This window comes from Apium graveolens, chromosome 11 (assembly GCF_009905375.1).
Source record: "Apium graveolens cultivar Ventura chromosome 11, ASM990537v1, whole genome shotgun sequence".
Classification (NCBI taxonomy): Eukaryota; Viridiplantae; Streptophyta; class Magnoliopsida; order Apiales; family Apiaceae; genus Apium; species Apium graveolens.
In genome coordinates this window covers 153,743,235-153,762,918 of record NC_133657.1, presented here as the reverse complement: position 1 = coordinate 153,762,918, position 19,684 = coordinate 153,743,235, and positions in this window count along the sequence as shown.

Below are 19,684 nucleotides of genomic sequence, written 5' to 3'. Positions count from 1 at the left end.
TTTGTATGTGTAAAAGTGTTTTACCATGCCCCGCTGCGTTTAAAATCCTACAAGAAGTAATTATTTCAGTGGAAACCCTATGACACTAGCAAATTCTGATAATTGAGCTTAGTTAAGTTTACTTTGTATATCTTATTACTAAGTCACAAATTAGAATAATGCTACTCATCTGTTAAGTTCTAATACTAGTAAAACTGCTGAATGTACTAAGTGCTGATAAACCTCACTTATCAAAAGAAAAAGCAAAAAGATCAAAGAATAAAATCAGGTACTCCTTTGAGATCTAGAGTAAAAATGTGGAAGGGACGACCCAAGTGCATTGCTGGTATTAAGTAGATATGCATTAGAAAAGCAAAATATTTTCTTGGTGACTTTTCACACTCTATGATTACTGGAGACATACTCTGATAATAGCATAAATTCTGATAAACAGTCGTGACTCACTTACACTGAGAAGCCACTGTAAAATAGAATTTCAAAAGATGCATAAAATTAGCACAAAACAGTTGAGATGGACTCAAGAATGAACTCATTCATCAGTAGGTTTCAGGACAATGACAGCTCTTTAGCAAAATTTTAGTTATGCCTTATTTCTAAGATGTACTGAAGTGAATCAGACTTTACTCTTTGTCTGTTATTTAGCTTAATGCACACACTAATCACTCCATCTGAATGATGAAAATTTTTGTAGTGGTCTATGTTATTTTAGATAAACAGTCATTGTGTCATTACTGCACAAATTCTGAGGACAAGTTCTAGTTACACGTTCTGATGATTAAGTTCTGAAGTCTATAACTCAGAACTTGTATGAGGATTTACTAAGATGGGCATTCCTTTTTCGAGTTAATAAATTATGTTCTGATGACTGTTAAGTTCTGGTATAGGTCTAAGTTCTGATTTCTCAGTTTAATCCTTTACTTGGCTTATCTGTGAATAAAATTTGATAACAGTCTCAGTTCGAACTAGAATATGTTGAAGTGGAAGATTAATAGTCTAAGATTAATAGTCAGTGATAACGGTTTAAATTTTGAATTAAAACTGTTTCTCTTGATAAATGGAACGGTTTCTCCTTGAAACTAGGGAAATGGGTAAGTAATGATTCATGTTTTCTCGAGCCCAGTAACTGTCCGTTATTACTGCATGTCTGACATGTGTCCAACGGTAACATTTTTGTTCAGAGTATAAGTACAATAGAGAGAAGATTTATTTAATCTTTTATTTTCTTCATATTTTATCTCTCTCCTTACTTTTACTCTCTTTCTCTTTATTTCTCACGTTGGTTTTTCATACAGACATTATCTCAAACACCTAACATGCATACTTGAATCTCATTTTTTTTCACATGGCACCAAAGGATTTAATCATTGATGGAGCTAAGTTTGTCCCCAACAATTATGCTGCAGTTCTTGATCACGCTGAAGCTCCATCTGAATTACACTTTGTGCAAGATCTTCTTGCACATAGTGAGGTTGGGTATGCATTAACACAGCCTGAATTCTTTTCAAGCCAACAAGTTCTGAGGTTTTGGAGGACTGGACTTTTTGATGATGGTGGTCAACGTGGAACTCCCAGTATTATCTTCCAAGTGGGTGATTCATCCTTTGTAGTCACTCCTGGTACAGTACGCAGGGCTTTACATCTTCCAGAGGATTGTACTTTCTCAATTCCAGAGGACTCAGCCCTTCGGGAGTTAATGGCTGAATTGGGATATGAAAAGAGTCTGACGGAACTTGGACAGTTGAAACGGGCTAATATCAGAAGAGAATGGAGTTTCTTCTTTGATTGCATCACCAAAGCTTTTGGGAACAAATGTTCAAATTTTGATGCTATCCCAATTCTGAGTCAGCACATAGGGTATGCTATTATTCATCAAACTCATTTTGATTTTGCAACTGGAATAATTGGTTTTATTGGGGATAGGATGACAGAGGATCGAGATGTTGTTTATTTTGCTAGATTCTGTCAACTTATTTACACTTATTGTACTGGTGAACCTCATTTAGTTAGCACTCAAACCCCACCTTTTAAGGTTGCAAAACGATACTTTAATGACCTGGTAAATGCTGATACTAAGAAAAAAGTGGTTAGACCATTACAGATTCCTAAGTCTGTAAAACAGATCCTGGTAAATGCTGATCCTGATACTTATAGATCTGTTTACTCTGATGTCCAACCAACTCCAAACACCCAAAATCCATCAACCTCAGTACCTACCTCTCATTCTACTCAACCTACCCTCAGAATATATCTCAAATCCTATCTCTCCACTTCACAGACTGCTCAAACTTCATCTTCAGCACCTAATGTGAAGCCTTCATCTTCCAAGCCAAAGAGGACAAAGAATGTTCCTCAAACATCTCAAAAGAGAAGGAGGATTGCATTGAGAGATGAATCTGATTCTGAGGAACAGGTTTCTTCTAGAGAACCTGTTGTTTCTGAAGCTGAGAAAGAGATTTCTCAGAAGGATTCTGAAATTGGGGGTTCTAGGCTTCTCAAGAGCCTTAGACGAATGACAGTTCCTGAAACTCCCAAGGAATCCAAATCAACAAGGAAATATAAGAAATAGAGGGCACAAAGGCCAGTTTCAGATGATGAAGAGGAAGCAGCTAAGGAAGGGGATCAGGAATATCTGATCTCACAAGACAAGGAATTTGCTCCAGTCACTTCTTCTCCATCAACTCCATCTCAGGAAGCTGTATCTGACAAGGCTAACTCACCATCTGTGTCTCTTGTTGATCCAGGCACAAGTACTGATATTGATGTTCAACACTTGGTTGTGTCTGAAGTATTTCTCTTAGAAGCTCCAACATCAAATAATCCTTCCACAACACCTGTTACTGATGCTGTTCAAACTCCAGAGTTATCAACAACACCTTCTCTGCATCAAGATGCTGATGATCAGACTTTAGGTGAGCATCAGGATATGGCTGTTGATCAGAACTTAGTATCAGACCAGCAATTAGAGGATGCTGAAGCCTCCATTGCTACTCACAATGTTGTCTTATAAGAAGATACTGATTCTTTAAGTTCTGATGCTGCAAATGCTGGAGATACTGGTGATGCTGCTCCAACTGTAGATGCTGATGAAGCAGGTCCTTCAGGACATACTCCTCAACAGACTCTTCCTAAGTCTGAACTGGTAAAGAAGTTTGTTACCGGGGATGCACCAGTACCTTGGAGTGAAACTCCTGCAGGTCAGGAGTGGACTAAGGAATGGAACTCAGTTTCATGTGTTCCAACTGCAATACAACTTGTTGAGCACTTGACTAAAGCTGATGAAATGTTAAATTCTGATGATTTAAAAACCCATCTTAGAGTCACTGTATTGAGTATTAAACAATCTACAAGGTCTTCATTCAACTACTCATGCAGAGCTACACAAGATTCAGGAGAACTTTATCAAACAAGAACAAGTTTGGAAAATTGATAAGAAAAAGTTCTTTCAACCTACCATTGACAGGATTGCTTATATTGAGAAAACTCAAGAGAAACAACAAGCTCAGATTGATGACATTCTGACAAATCAAGCTTCTCATCAATCGCAACTTACTGAAATCCAATCCTCAGTGGAATTACTTATCTCTCTTTTACTACCTGCTGATGCTAAAAAGGGGGAGAAGGTAATTAAGTCCAAATGCAACACTAACAAGACACTGCAAGGAAAGGATGATGGAAATGATGATCAAGGATACTCTGGAATGGGTAGCGGTCATAGTCAAGGTAGAAGGTTTACATCAAGACAAGCTAGTCACGGGACAAGTTCTGATAATGGGAAAAGAATAAGTTCTGCTGCTGGTAAAAGGATAAGTTCTGATGAACTTCTAGATCTTGATGAGGAAATGTCAAGACAGTTATTTCTTCAAGAAAATCCAGGAATGGACTCGGAAAGTTTAAAGGAAGAAGAAGCTAGACTTAAATCAGAGAAAGTCACATCTAAATCTGAAGCTTCTGGTAAAAATTCACTTCCAAAACTCAAAGGCATTGTGATCAAAGAAAGGACACATACTGAAGCAACGTTAGCTAGATCACAACCACAGATAGATCCAAGATCCAAGGGTAAAGAAAAGGTTGGTGAACCTATCAAGGTTTATGTACCTCCTGAGGAAGAAGAAATTACTGATGAAAAGGATGATCTTGCTCTGACTTCAAGAAAAGTTCTTAAAACAACCTCTGACATGGCTCAAGTTGTTCAGAGTCAAGAAATTGTAAGTTCTGATATTCAGAAGAAGCAAGTAACCTCTGACAGAGCTCAAGTTAACTTGATATCAGAAAATAGATCAAAGACACTCTTACCAGGATTCACTAAAGCAAAACAGACTCAATCTTTGAAGACTACTGCAAGTGGTTTTGAAGCAAGAGTAGTTACTGGAAAGGAAGCTAGAGATAAAACTGGATTGGGAAGTGCTGATGAAAGAAGAGTACACAACACTACCAATGATCCAACTTCCTTGAGTGAACCAGGTATTGGAGCAACTCCTGAGAGATTGAATTAACTGGAATCTGTACAGATGGTTTACCATACCTACTTGAAAGAATACATCATGTTGTATTTCATGACAGATGGTAGGGTTTATCATATAAGACAAAATGCCATTCCATTGAAGTATTTTGAAGAATTGGAGCATGTACTTTTCTTACTTCAAGTGGATGACAGAATAACAGAGACTGCTGCAAACTACTTAAAAGAACAGATTCAGAGACAGAAAAGGCTTTATTCTGTTAAGTCTGACAGCATATATGTTCCAAAGTACAGAGATCACAATGGTGATATTGTTGATATGAAGCCTAATACTGCACAGATCAGAACATATCTTGGTATTAAGGGACTTGAATTCAATCTGGAGTCTGACAAAGCTTATGTCATAAGACTAGATCAGGAGTTAAGAAAAGCAAAGATCAATAATCTCAGAGCTGCAATCTTTCAAACTGGTGAAGATACTGCAGAGCTTAAAGATCTTAAAAGGAGAATGATTGATGAACTAAGATATGCTGAGAAATGTTTGTTGAAGAACTATCTCAGAACAACTCCTGACATTAGAGAGATCAGAAAATGATGAAGCCAAGTCGAAGATCTACAACTGCTTAAATTCTGATATTTATACAGACTGAAGTTGTTATCAGAAGTTGAAATTGGTAAAAGCTTTAAGGACTGTAAGTTGTAATTATCTAGTCTAATTCTCATGCATTTGTACTTAATGTTTTTGACATCATCAAATATCTGTTAAACTTGTATATTATGTTAATTTACAAGTTGGGGGAGATTGTTAGATATATTTGATAATGTCATGGCTAATATGTTTTATGTTTAGCTTTCAGATCTTACTTGAACAGGATAAATCAGTACTTAACTGATTGATCAGTACTTATACTGGAAGTCAGGACTTAAGGATATCAGTACGTATGTTATCAGGAGATAATCATCAGCAGATAGATATCAGAACTTAAGTGCTGAAGGACAATCAGATAAGGATAGTAGCTGATTAAAGGAAAGAAGATCAAGATAAACATAAGAAGAGATATGCATGAAGAAGGAATTCCGTAAAAAATAGAATACTTGGAAGAAAAGATATCTGATTGATATATTTTAGTAAGCAGAATTTTCCATATCAATTAGCGATTATCTTGTAACTGTGTAGTATATAAACACAGATATAGGGTTTACACTAAAAGTGTTATCATTATTAGAGAAGATTATTCATTGTAACCCTAGCAGCTCTCGTGATATTTGTTCATCACTGAGAGGTAACAGTTCCATACTGTAACAGAGTTTATTGTTTCAATAAAGTTTGTTTTCTGTTACTTAAGTTCTTAAAGTTCGATTTGAGTGTACTATACACTGTATTCACCCCCTCTACAATGTGTATGTGACCTAACAGAACTGTTCTCTCTCAGTGATGAACAAATATCACTAAGAGCTGCTAGGTTACAATGAATAATGTATCTCGATAATGATAACACCTATAGTGTAAACCTATGTCTGTGTTTATATACTACACAGTTACAAGATAACTTTTAATTGATATGGAATATAATTCTCTCTCCTAAAATATATCAATCAGATATCTTATACAAGTCTTTCAGTCTTCTAATTCTTTCCATGCATATCTTCTTTTGTTTTAGTCTCGATCTTCTACTGTAAATCAGCTTCCTTCCTTAACTGTAAGTCCTCCCGTACTTAAGTTCTGATATGACCTTAAGTTCTGATATGAAGTTATGACTTTCCGTAAGTACTGATTCTAGTAAGTCCTGATATTTCCTGTTTGTTAAGATCTGAAAACTAAACATGAAACATATTAGACATGACATCTCAAATATATCTAATACTTATCTAACATTTTCCTTACTTCCTTACCATTTTCGGGTGGCTACAAACCACACATATAATTTTTTTTTTCTTCATTTGATTTTTTTTGTCAAAGTACTGTAGAAATATTACTATATAAAGTTACAATTTTTAAATTTGGGAGTAAATAATTGTATTTACTAAAAATATAAAAATCAGTCTTCCTTATAATAGTTCACATTTCCTTCTAAGGAAGCATGTTCGGGTACATATAAATATAGCTTCTTTAATTTTTTTTCCCTAATTTTTTTTATCAAATAGAAGTAGTGTACTTTTACTACAACATTAAGCAAAAAAAATTAAAATTATAAAACTATGTCATGCTTTCTAATACTCTCAAAAACCTTGTTAGAATGTTATTAATAGACCATTCGACCAACAGGAAAGCACAAAAATGGAAAAATAAAAAAATATATAGACTACGCCACTTCAAGTGGCATAGTTTGGTCCAATGCCACTTGAAGTGGTGTAGTGGCCTATTTTTACAAAATTATGTTCAGCTGGGCTAGTTTTACGAATTCTCTGTTCAACTTGCCTAGAAATCCAATGGAGCCGACAACTTGCACACTGGTGGACATCAACTGAGTATTATGTGATAGCTGCTACTCGTATTTCTCAACAACCCCCCCTAAGTTGGGGAGTGAAGGCTAAGAAGAAAATATACTCAACTTGAACAACCGACTATTGAACTGAGGAGAAGGCGCAATTTTTATAAAAATATAAGCAAAAACTTTGTAGGCAGATATGTTAGTTGGATTAAACCCCCAAGAATCTTAACATGAGTGAAGTGACAATCAAGCTTAGTGGGTTTGGTTCGTTTATGAAAAGCGTGGTTTTGGCTAAATGTAGTGTGGACTGATTGTCACAATATATCGTTAGAGGTTTGAAATCGGTCACCCCAAGTTCACAACTAACAAACTACCCAAGCAATTTCACTAGCTGCAGAGATCATGGCACAATATTCGGCCTCTACAGAAGATTTAAAAATTGTGCTTTATTTTTTCAATTTTCAAGTAATTGGAGAATTACTAAACTTCAAAATATTACATGTAATGGACCTACGAGAATCTACATATGATACGCAGTCTACATTCGAAAATGCTTGTAGTTTAAGATATTTGAACTTGTAACAAAATGCCCTGTGAAAACAGTGTATAATGCAAGGTATGATGTAAACAGATCAATATGAAGTGCGAGGAGAATGCATAAATTGGCTAAGAGTTTGAACTGTATTTGACAAGTCAGGACTGGTATTGATAAGATATTTCAACTTACCTACCAATGAACGATAAAGATCAGGACTAGAGATTAGATTACTTTTAGATTGAGATAATTTCTGATAGTGTGTAATTTTTAAAATTCCCAACTTACAAAGAATTGTCAAGCCCAATTCTAAAATAAGGCCTGCAAGGTCCACATTACATATAAGTTCCACACAATGTACAAGGTTCACATAGCAAATAAGGCCCACGAGATGTGAATATGTATGCGCAAGACAAAATGGAAATGGGTGAGAAAATGTGCAAGATAAAATAGAAAGAAAAAAGATGTTAACATATGCAGCAAAACTAATACAAGCACATAATTTGGACATTGGGACAAACGCAACTGACACAAGGTTGACATTGACCCCCGACCAAGATCCTGATTTGTAGCATTTTCCCCCCACATGGACAAGATGCCATGTGCCTTGCACATGGCAAGTGGCTATATATATACTCCTTAGGCACTTCACAAATTCATTATATTTCTACTACATTCAATTTCTGATAAGTTTGCTCTACCTTATCTCTACTTTCTCTCTCTAAATAAATACACAATCATATACTTATATTATGACTATCTCCTACCAGTTATTTACTCTCACGTCGAAGGTGCTTACAAGGTCATAACCCCCCGCAGGCAAATCCGTCTCAGGGAGCTTAGAGGCTACAAGGTCGACAAGATCAACAAGGTCGATAAGATCAACAAGGTCAACAAGATTGACAAGTCTAACATACACTTCAGCAAGGTCAACAAGATCAATATTTCAACATGATGAACAAGCCCAACAAGCCAACACACGTTTATTCTACCATAATACTAAGGAAGTAGAGCTCGACGATAGATCGACTTATCAATTTCAAATGAACAGGAAGAGGGGTATAAGATTTGTGAGGAAAAAAACCAAATTCAAGCAACAGTTCCCTGGAAAATTTATGTTATACCCTCAGTATCATTACCAGTCAAGATCGCATCAACAACATAGCAAAACACAAATTTGATCATTACATTTTTATATGAACAAGCTATAATCATTTGGAGATTGTACAAAATCTTGAGAAAGCAATTCATGAAGCAACTTTGCATGCAATTTTATAGACGTCTGTTTTAAAAAATAAATTGATTTTTTGAGCAAACAAACCAGGTTCAAGGGATTGAGAATGTCTTCAGGATCACACATATAAACTTCTTCTTTTAAATGCCCATATAAAAAGGTATTATTAACATAAAGTCGGTGAAGAGACCAATTTCCACTTGCAGCTAGAGATAACAAAATTCTTGTGATGCGCATCTTAACTACAACCGAAAAGGATTCTTCATAATCAATTCAAACCTCTGATTGCAACCCTTGGCTACAAGCACAGTTTTCACATTTATAAGCTACCTTCTGATTTCAATTTAACTTTAAACATTTACTTATAACTATAGGTTTCTTTCCTGGAGGTAAAGGTACCATATACATGTATGATTAACATGTAAGACATATATTTTTGATTGCATAGAATTTATCCACAATGGTTGAGCATCAGTTTCCTTATAAGATTGGGATTCTATAATTTGACACTTTTAAAAATAAACAAAAGTCTGTACTAGATTGCACCAATATTTAGGAGAAGAATTGCTTGTAATAGTATTACATTTTAAGCACTTAAATATGAAGGTGGTTTATTAATTCTTGTAAAATATTTGAGGGGAGTGAAGAGACATAAGAAGATATAATGTGTGAAGATCATAATTACGAGAATTTGAGTTAGTTGGATCTAGCATTAATATAGATAAATTAACTGAAGTATTATCAGTATGATTTAAAGAAGGCATTGTAAAAGTAGAATCAGTATGAGTGGAAGAAGCAAAATTTGCAAGATCAGTATCAAGAGATTTTGTAAAAACTGGAAGATAAATGCAGAAGGAAAAAACGTGACTTGATTATAAGTATGGAAGGGAAAGTGGAATCATGAAAAAACACATCTCTTGAAATAAACCGATGATTATCAGCAGGATTTAGAACCTTGTAGCCTTTCTACAATCCAATAATTAAAGTTTAAAAGAAAGAAAAACTACTCATAATTTATCTCAACATAAAAGTTTTATATCATTTATTATCTGTTTTAAAAGATTACATGAGAGGGGTATATATAGACTTAGACAATAAACTATTCCCGACAGGATTTCAAGAGAAATTCAATATCAGCTCGAATTAGCCAATATCCGAATCCTTCCGGGAAACAAATTTTAAAACTAAAATCCTAATAAAAAATATATAGAAACCAAATCTAAATAGGAAAAAAACCCTAAGTGCTTAAAACAAGAAAAACTCTGCAAGCCAAAATTTACTTAATAAATAAATATATAATAATCAGCTAATTTTTTCAATATCATTCATTGCTCCTTTATTCTTTGTTGTCCAAAAAGCTGCGTCAGCATGTTTGCATCATCTCCAACTATTTATCACCGCGAGTACACATAGCCAAGTTCCAATTAACATATCCATTTCTTGATCCTCATCATTCATAACCTTAGATTGAAAAAGTAGTGACCTGGAAATCCCAAACAAGTTCTTATGCTTCCTCTCCATAACACCATTTTATTTTGGAGTGTGGCTATAACTACTCTGATGGATAATGCCTTTCTACAAAAATAGTAGCTTTATTGAAACTTGACAAATTTCAGAAGTATTAAACCTAACCAGTGGAACTTTAGAATTATACTGAGTCTCAACATGACTTAGAAAATCCAACATATTTTTTACACATTCAGTTCTACTCTAGCATATGCACCTATGTAAATCTACTAAAATCATCTACTATAGTAAAGAACTGATTGTAGCCATTATGATTTTTGACTTTGTAGGTCCCATAAATCAGTATGTATCAACTTAAAAGGACTAGTAATTTTAAGACTACTATGAGAAAAAAACTGACCTTGTTTGCTTTGATAAAGGGCAAATTTGACATATAAAATTTGAAGAAGAATCAGCGGTGTTGGAAAGACCTGGAACTAGATTTATTCTTTATAAAGAATATGCTCATGTATGAGATTCCAAACATTAATATCTTATTTAACAACAAGTAAACTCCTATTTGAAGTCAACTTGATATGTCTGCGGTACTGTACAAACCCCATAAAATTTACCGAGAAGAGTTGGTGGCCCTTTCCTCAAATGGTCCCGGAGAAAACATTCATTAACAGTAAAAAACACTAAAGACTGCATATCAGTACATAACTTGGGACCATAAATCAAGTTATATTAAAATTTTGGTTTATGTAATACATTGTGAAGTATCAAGTTGTCATGTACTTGAACAAATTTCGTATGAACAATCCTGACATGTCTACTATCAGGAACCACAATGAACACATTAGAATTAATAACAAGTTCATAAGAAAGAAAAGCACTTAAATATGAACATATTTATGTGATCTATGACAACACTATCAATTAGCCATTCTGACTTGAAAAAGAATTAGCCAGCAAGCAAAGCTTACCAGCTAAAAGAACATGATCACCATGAGTCTGCGAAGATTGATTCCCTGAAAAATTTGAAGTTTGCTTATTCAATAAGTTCATGAGTTGCTGATATTGTGCAACTAAAATGTGAGTAGAAGAATCCTAAGTGAAATATGATTGATCAGTTGTGGTAACTGCTGCAACCAGTTTCCTATCTATGAAAGTTTTAAAATTAGGAGGATACCCATGAAGTTCGAAACATCTGTCATTACTGTATCCAGATTTTTTGCAATGTGTGCAAAAGTAATTGGCTCATTTTTTATTTCCATTTTGAGCATAACCTTTGTTAGAATTTTGTCTTTGAGAATATCCTAGCCTAAATGGCCTATGTGTAGAATTATCATCATTACTTTTCCTGTTATCTGCTATAAAAGCCAAGGAATCAGTGTGAGCAGTCAAGTGTAACAGTTCTTGATGCCTTTTTTCTTGATAAAATAGTCTAAAAGAAATAAAAAGAGTAGGAAAAGGCTGCTACATTAGAATATTTCCCCTGACATTTGCATACTTTTTATTCAGTTTCATCTTAAACTGTAGAAGTTTATTATCTTGATGCATATGGTGAATTCTTTGTGAAATATTACAAGTATATTTGTGGCAAGTACAAAAGGGAAGATGATCAATATCAGTCATTGAATCATAAATAGTTTTTATCTATAAATACCCTGATACAGATTTTGAGTCTTGATTTAACTAAGAAAGTTGTTGTTCCAATGAAAATTTGTGTCATAGACACATAACCAAATCGAACCTGAAGATCGAGCCATATTTCACGTCCCGTCTTAAAGAACAACACACTTTTGGAGATATTATTATCCAAATTTGACAACAGCCAAGAACATACTAAATCATTGCAGCCTTCCATAAAAAGTCAGGATAATTAAAAGAAGGTCTAGTAATGGTTCCATCCACAAAACTGACCTTATTTATCGTAAAAGACTTAGTATAATTGATCGTTTCCAATTGTTATAACCATTTCCATTTAACTTCACCAAAACTAATTGCGATGTGCTAGAATAAGAATTATCAATTTAGAAAACACTAGTGGGATCATGAACTGTTTGTATAAGTGACCTAGTCTAAGCACTAACAGTTCCTGATCCATATCCTAAATTTTCAGTTATTACTGTGAAATAATCAATAAACTGACTTCGTCTGTGATTTTCTCAAACAAAATTTTACATGACGATGAGAAACTAAGAACAAGAAAGAATAAATCGATCAAGAAAGAGATTAGTTGATATTTAGGTGTATCGAGAGAGATTATACAACCGAAAACACAACTTCATATGAATTCATCGCAATTAAAGCAAAAAAAAACTTTGAACAAACAATATCTTCTACAAATAAGACAATATAACGAAGATCTTAGAGGATGAAACAAAGTGTTTAAAATATTTTTCCTTCAAAAAACTAAGTGATCAGTGAGAGATTAGAATGAAACACATATAATTACTATATATATATATTAGTTTAGGACGCTATTTCCATGATCGGGACGCAATCGAGTTTTAATTTCTACTCTATTACCATGTTGAAACTTATAGAATTGTCAACTAGTTGTAGTAAAGATAAAGAGAAGATTATATTGAGAATAAGTATTTTTACTTAAAGAGAAAGTAAGAGTGTAATGGATGAGATGAAATAAGTCATGTCAGTAGTTAATTATATACTGATAATGGTCAAACCCTGATTGACTATTCTATTCTGATAATATTTTGAATTTATTCAAAATAAGTTTTTGGTCAGTATTTTAATTATAGTATTGAAGTAGTAATTTAGTGGATAAATTTAAGTGCTTACAGCTGTTAATTGATGGCATGAGGATAGGAAAAATGATTTAGTAATCTACCAAACATTACTTTAGGTAACTGTGCACGTTTTAGCTACCATAATTACATGCTTTCATGATTACATTTTAGTCAATAAACTTATGCCACGTGTCCCACTAAGGTGAATCGTTTCCGAATATTGGAGTAGAGTGTTAAACAAAATCAATTTTTGATTTTTATTTATCACATTATCAATTTCTGATTATCTTCTTACTCTCTTTTCTTCTCTCGAGCCTAAACTCTGAAACCCTAACCAGTCTTTAAGCTTCTTACTTACAGAAAAATCATGTCTTCACCTGCTGCTTCTAAACCCTTCAATCATGGAGGTGCCAAATTTGTCACAAACAATTATGCTGCGATTTTGGACAACAATGGAATAAATATTGATTTCCATATTTTTCAAGATTTTTTAAGGTCAAGTGAGGTTGGATATGCTCTCACAGCTCCAAATATTGTTTCTGGAGACCAAGTTCTCGCTTTATGGTGGAGCTTCTGGGACTCCAATCATCGTGTTTGAATTTGACAACAAATCCAAGGTTATCACTCCTCAAACTGTGAGAGATGCTCTTCAACTTCCTTCTCATGACTCTTACTCTGCATTTGTGGGAGATGCTGAAATGAGAAGATTCTTCAATTAAATTGGCTATGATAAAGATATGAAGAATATGTGTCAACTGAAAAGGAATGTCTAAGGAAGGAGTGGAACTTCTTTTTTGATTGCATCACAAGGGCTTTCAACAATAAATGCACAAACTATTATGCCCTTCCAATCATGACACAACAAATTGGGTACTCTCTAATTAATGGTGCAAATTATGATTTTGGAAGAGTTGTTTTATGTTTTATAGGGGATAGATTAAAAACTGATAGGAATATAGTATATTATGCTAGATTTTTTCAGTTGATTTTTAATGCTTATTTCCTTGATACCCCAATCCCTGCTAATCAAATTGTATAAGTTTTTAAGCTCACCAAGAGAGCTTTCTCTGTTCTAATTTCTAAAGATGCAGAAAAGGTTGTCCTTGCATCCTTGAGGTTGCCACTGATTGCTAGGAACTTGCTAATTGCAAGGCTTTCTGTATCTTATGATCTGCAAAACCAACAGAGTGCTAAGCTGCACGAAATAATAGTTGGGAACCCACCTGTAGCTCACCCCAGCACTGTAACCCAACACTTCCATATACATAATCCACCTCAGGTGCCTCCCAAAAGACATCTGTTGTAAAAAGAACAAGAAGAGTTGGTTGCTAGAGTTATTATTTTTATTGAGAATCCACATGACATTATTGGCCAATCTGCTAGGTCATATGGTCAGAGAGCAAGTGCTATAAATGCTGATGTAGCACAAGAAGAGAATTCTATACAAGCTTCTCATTCTTCTAAACCCTCAGAATCTGTAAGGAGAAAGCTTGTACTGGCTGATTTAGAATTAAATGATGAAGACAATACTCATTTATCATCAAAATTCAAGAATTTAAAAGCTGATTCTACTTCAAGTCCAGTTGTGTTATCAACTGATGAGGGCGCAACAACTGATGATGTTGTTCAAACTGGTTTAAGCCCAAGGCCAAGGAAAAGGAAGTTGGTCAAAGCCTACATTGCTTAAAATCTGATGAACATCAAGAAAGAAATAGTTGAGGAGACATAAGGTGCATTCATTCCACCAATGACAAATATTGATGCTCAGCAACAGTCAAATGTTGATGCACCAGTAATTATTACTGAATCTCCAATGAAGCTGAAAAGAATAGTGAGAGAGGTCCCTCATGAGCAAGTAGAGAAGATAACAAAGAGGTTGCAGAAACATGGAATGTTTCATGGATCAAGCACATATTAATGGTCATGATGGTGATAGCAAAGGCAGTAAGAAGGATCAAGCACACAGCTGAAAAGAACATTCAAAATCCTGATATTTTGAATCATCTCAAAGCTTCAGCCTTATCGGTCAAGTCAGTTCAGAATACACAAGAATCTGCTAACTCTTAAATCAATAAACTCAAGGAATCTTTTCTTGCAACCAATCTGACCACATGCAAGGAGATCCAAAAGTAGTTAGCACCCATTAATGCCAAACAGGAACAAATGGAAGCCAATCAAGCTAGATTGGAGGAAACTCAGAATAAGATGTCTGGGCAATTGAATGAGGTACAGTAGTCAATGAAGCTTATAGTTTCCCTCATACTTGGTGATGATGCCAAAAAGGGGGAGAAAGTGTTAAACTATAAATGCAAGCAGCTTAAATTGACAAGTGCTGATAATAATGGTCATGATGGTGATAGCAAAGGCAGTAAGAAGGAGTTAGTTTTGAAGAAACAAGGTGGAGATCTGATTGGTACTAGTGGTATATCTAAAACCACAAGTCAATCTATACAAGGTAGAGAGAGGAGGACATCTGGAAGGCAAAGTAAGGAGCTGACTGTGACTAAATCTCAACTAACTCTGAAAGTCATAAATGCTGATGATGACCAAGGCATTCTGAAGATGGAAGCTGGTGCTGAATGTAATAACTCGAATTTTTGAGACTTTGTAAAATGCTTAATGAATAGTAACCCTGATAAGCAGGGACAACTTTTTAGCCCACACTATTTTGTGCATAAGAAATCGAGTTTTGGAGTCGATAACGTGATTATACGTACTAAATGAGTGTATGTAAATGCTATTAGTTTTCGAAGAAAACGAACTTTCAAAAATTACCGTATCTATGAACCATCAAGGATTACGGGAATCACAATATAATTACAAATTTAAAATCCTACAAATTCAAATCCAAGAACGATACTTCAAAACAGAAAGAACGTATAAGAAAGGATTTACACCGCGAACCGGTTACGAGAAATTATTACGAAAATGAATAAGAGACCGAGCGAACGCGTAAACGAATAAATAAACGTATCGAACCAAGCTAACTAAACTAGCTAACTATGGTAAGAAACTAACCATGGTTAAGTTACCAAATAGTAACCTAAACTAGATAGCATGATGACCTACAAGCTAGTAATAGTAAACCTAGCATCTAAACTAGATAGATTAGCATGCAAACCTAGGAAGCTAGCCAAGATATGCATATATTTACTAGTACTAGGTTATATACTAAATCATATCTCCAAAATCTTCCAAGAAAAGCATTCAAGAAGAAATAAAAATCTCTCTCTCTCTCTCTCTCTCTCTCTCTCTATATATATATATATATATATATATATATATATATATCCCTCTCCCCATTCTTCTCCATTCGGCTTCATCAAGGAAAGCCAAGAAATCAATTTCAAAACCCCCACTTCTAGCCATGGAAAAAATCCACCATTAATTCCCAAGTTTCATACACCCTAAACTAAGGTAAGATAAATTTTTAAGCTCATTTTATTAAGGTTTGATGGGTGAAATAAATTCAAGAAAATTATTAATGAATAGTATGAATAGTAACTTTTCTTTGTTTTCTTGATTTTAATGATTGATTTAGATTCCATAAACCCAACCAAGAATCCTCAAGACTCCACCATTATCAAGAACACATCTTAAGCTTTTAAGAAAGGTATAAATCTTTGATCAATATTTATTTAAGGTTTAAGTTTCAAGAACCTTTGAAATCCTAGTTATAAACTTAGTTTTAGTGGTTGATTTATTGTAATCTTGATGTTTAGTTAATTAGTTCTAAGGTTGATGATTGTTACCTCAAGAAAATGATTTTATTGATAGGAGTTAGTGTTGGAATGATTATTTGATGATTGTTGATGGTGGTATAATAATTTAAGACGTAAACGAAACTCGGATCGTAATCGTAACCTCGCTAAAATGAACAAAACTCAACATAAAGTTTCTGCAGAAGTTCCCGAATGTATAAAATATAGTTTCTTGAAAATTAACAATTGATTATGATATACAATATTATGTGGATCGTTTAGGCGCTTGAATCGCTTGATTCCGATTTACGGATCAAAAGTTATGACCGTTTTAGTAAAAGTGATTTACGCGAGAAAAACTGCTACGATTTACGAATTTTGGGAATAGAAATGATCGACTTAATAATATTCAAAGATCATGTAATTTTTACAGAGAATAAAAAATAGAGTTAATTAACTTCTATAAAAATTTCAAATGAAAATAAGGATTTTTCAATTTTATAAAAATATCGGAACCGAGACCGCGCGATTAGAAAACCATTAGAAATCATAAGTGGAGCCGACGATGGAAATGTAAACGGACATAAAGGATTTCGAAAAGAAAGAGACTGTGACATGAATGAGTACTTAAAGGAATAATAAGAGTAAAATGAGTTGCGAGAATAATTAATAAGTAGCGCGTATGTACGAGTCACCATAAATAAGAACGGGACCCAACGAAACGATTTATATTTATGATTATAGATTTCCGAGCGGACCCTAGAGCATCCTCCACCTCAAAGTACCCAGACAAGTTTACGAACCCAACTTCATATACTGTTGTGTTGTGAAAGGATTGTCTTACTATATTCTGCATAAATGTCATGCTTGCCATGATACTAAGTATTTGAGTGTTCGTGTAAATAGCGATTGTGTTACAATGTATATATATGTCGTAAAATATTTTAACACCACCATGAGCGTGATGTATAATTATAAGACCGAGAGTCGGTCGGAGATTTAAAACAAAAACCCGGGAATCATTCGGAGATTTTTTGGACGATTAAGTCCGTACTTGTTTTATTTCAAGGGACTTGATGTTCACTTGCGAAATATTAAAATACCTCAAATTTAGTTAAAACGATTTCCAAAGATCGTATTCTCTCAACTATATTTTATTATTCAAATAATGAATATTATTTCAGTTATTCATTTAAAATAGGAGAATTATTCTCCAATAATTATTTTTTTCAAACTCGATTAAGTATATTATTAAGGATCATCGTATGCAGTGGCTCCAGTGAATGTCCCAAATTCTTCCAATTGGAATTGTGATGCAATACCGTAACCTAAGCCTAGGTGCTGGGTTTACCATTAAGGTATTCGCAGGATAATAAGTCCACAAAAGAATTGTTTTCGAAATAAGGTGTGTATCACCGAGGAAAACTATTTTTGAATAAACATATCTATCGTATATGGAATTATGCTTGAGTTTATCGTACAGTCATTTCATACTGTACATTATTATGCTGGGCATTATAGCTCACACTTGTTTTCTTAAATTGACACAATACAATAGTGAATCAAGATGCCTATCATGAAACTCACAACCAGGAAACAAGTAGGAAACGGCCAGCTGTTCCGTAGAATATTTAGTGATGCACCTCAGGTAGACCGAATAAGCTGGATTGGCTTTCAGTTATTTTATTCCGTCTTGTTTACAAGTATGACTTATGTAAGATAATAAATAAGAAACGTATATTTGGCCGACGGTCTAACCCTACGTAAAGATTATTTCTGCGATAAGACTTAATCACTTTTGGGATTGTAATAATTATCACTTGTGGATTGATATAACCTAGTAATGAATGGTTCGTTTCCAAGATAATAACCTGTAAGTGTGTGTGTGTAAATAAGTGTGGGGTCGTAAAGGTGTGAGTATTTATATATTGTGGTACGAGATAAGTGTTATACAGGATTCAAGATGGTGTGGCCTCCTAGATCCCTGATCCTGGATTTTGGGGCGCCACAGAAATGGTATCAGAGCCTTAGGTTATCAAACCTTGGAAACGATAAGATATAAAATACGTAGACATAAGGATAATAATAATCAATGAGAACTCAAGTCGAGTTCACCGTCGGGCTACATGGGTAGTCTTAACAGTTTTATCCTTAAGGGAATTCCAACTCTAAGTTAGTAACACCTTGCCTATTGTGTCAGGTACCAGTGGAGCCTATGGGGGAGGTTGACCCTGTTGATGATGTTATGGCCCATGAGCGTGACCCTACTCCCGAGCCGGAGGATCCACCTATTCATGACTCAGATGATGACCCTACTGAGGAACCCCCGGAGGAGGAGACTGACTTCTCTGCCCCCATAACTGATGATGTTGAGATGCCCCAGGGCGATGGCGTAGACTGGACAGACATAGAGATGTACCCTCTCCCGACCGTTCACCCTCCTACACCTCACCCAGGGATGCTGAGCCCTTTGCCCTACACTGATAAGGACGAGGATGACGAGATGGATGCACATACCTATAAGGTTCATGACATATCCTCTAGTGACCCAGACTCACCTCTACCACCCCCAGCGACCATACATGTAACAGTGCATGACTGGATAGTGGCTCAGCTTAATACTGAGATCACCGTGGCATCTGCCCGCATTGTGGAGCTACGATAGACGCTGTCCACCGAGAGAGTAATCAGGCTAGGATACCCAGGGGACTTTAGAGCTACTTCCCCGACCATAGCTCGCAGGGAGATTGATGGGATTGAGCTCCGTACCCGAGTACATATGAGGATGACAGCGATGGGGGGATACATCCCGGTAGTTGATACAGACCTGATGTTGGCAGGAGCGATGAGGAGGGTTCGAGACCTCACGCGCAGTGACTGAGAGGCCATTGACTACTTATTGACCTTATAAAAGGGCCGGGAGACTTTTTACTAATTTTGTTAGGATATCTAGTAGTAGATAGCATTCCTAGCCCTTCAGGGTAACCGGTGTATGTATTTGTATTTCAGTATTCAGGAACAAGTAGTTGATATATTATATTCAGGACCATATATGAACTCGGATGGTTTTTTTTTCCCCAGAATATGATCTGGGAGACCCTATGATATATATCTAGCAGTT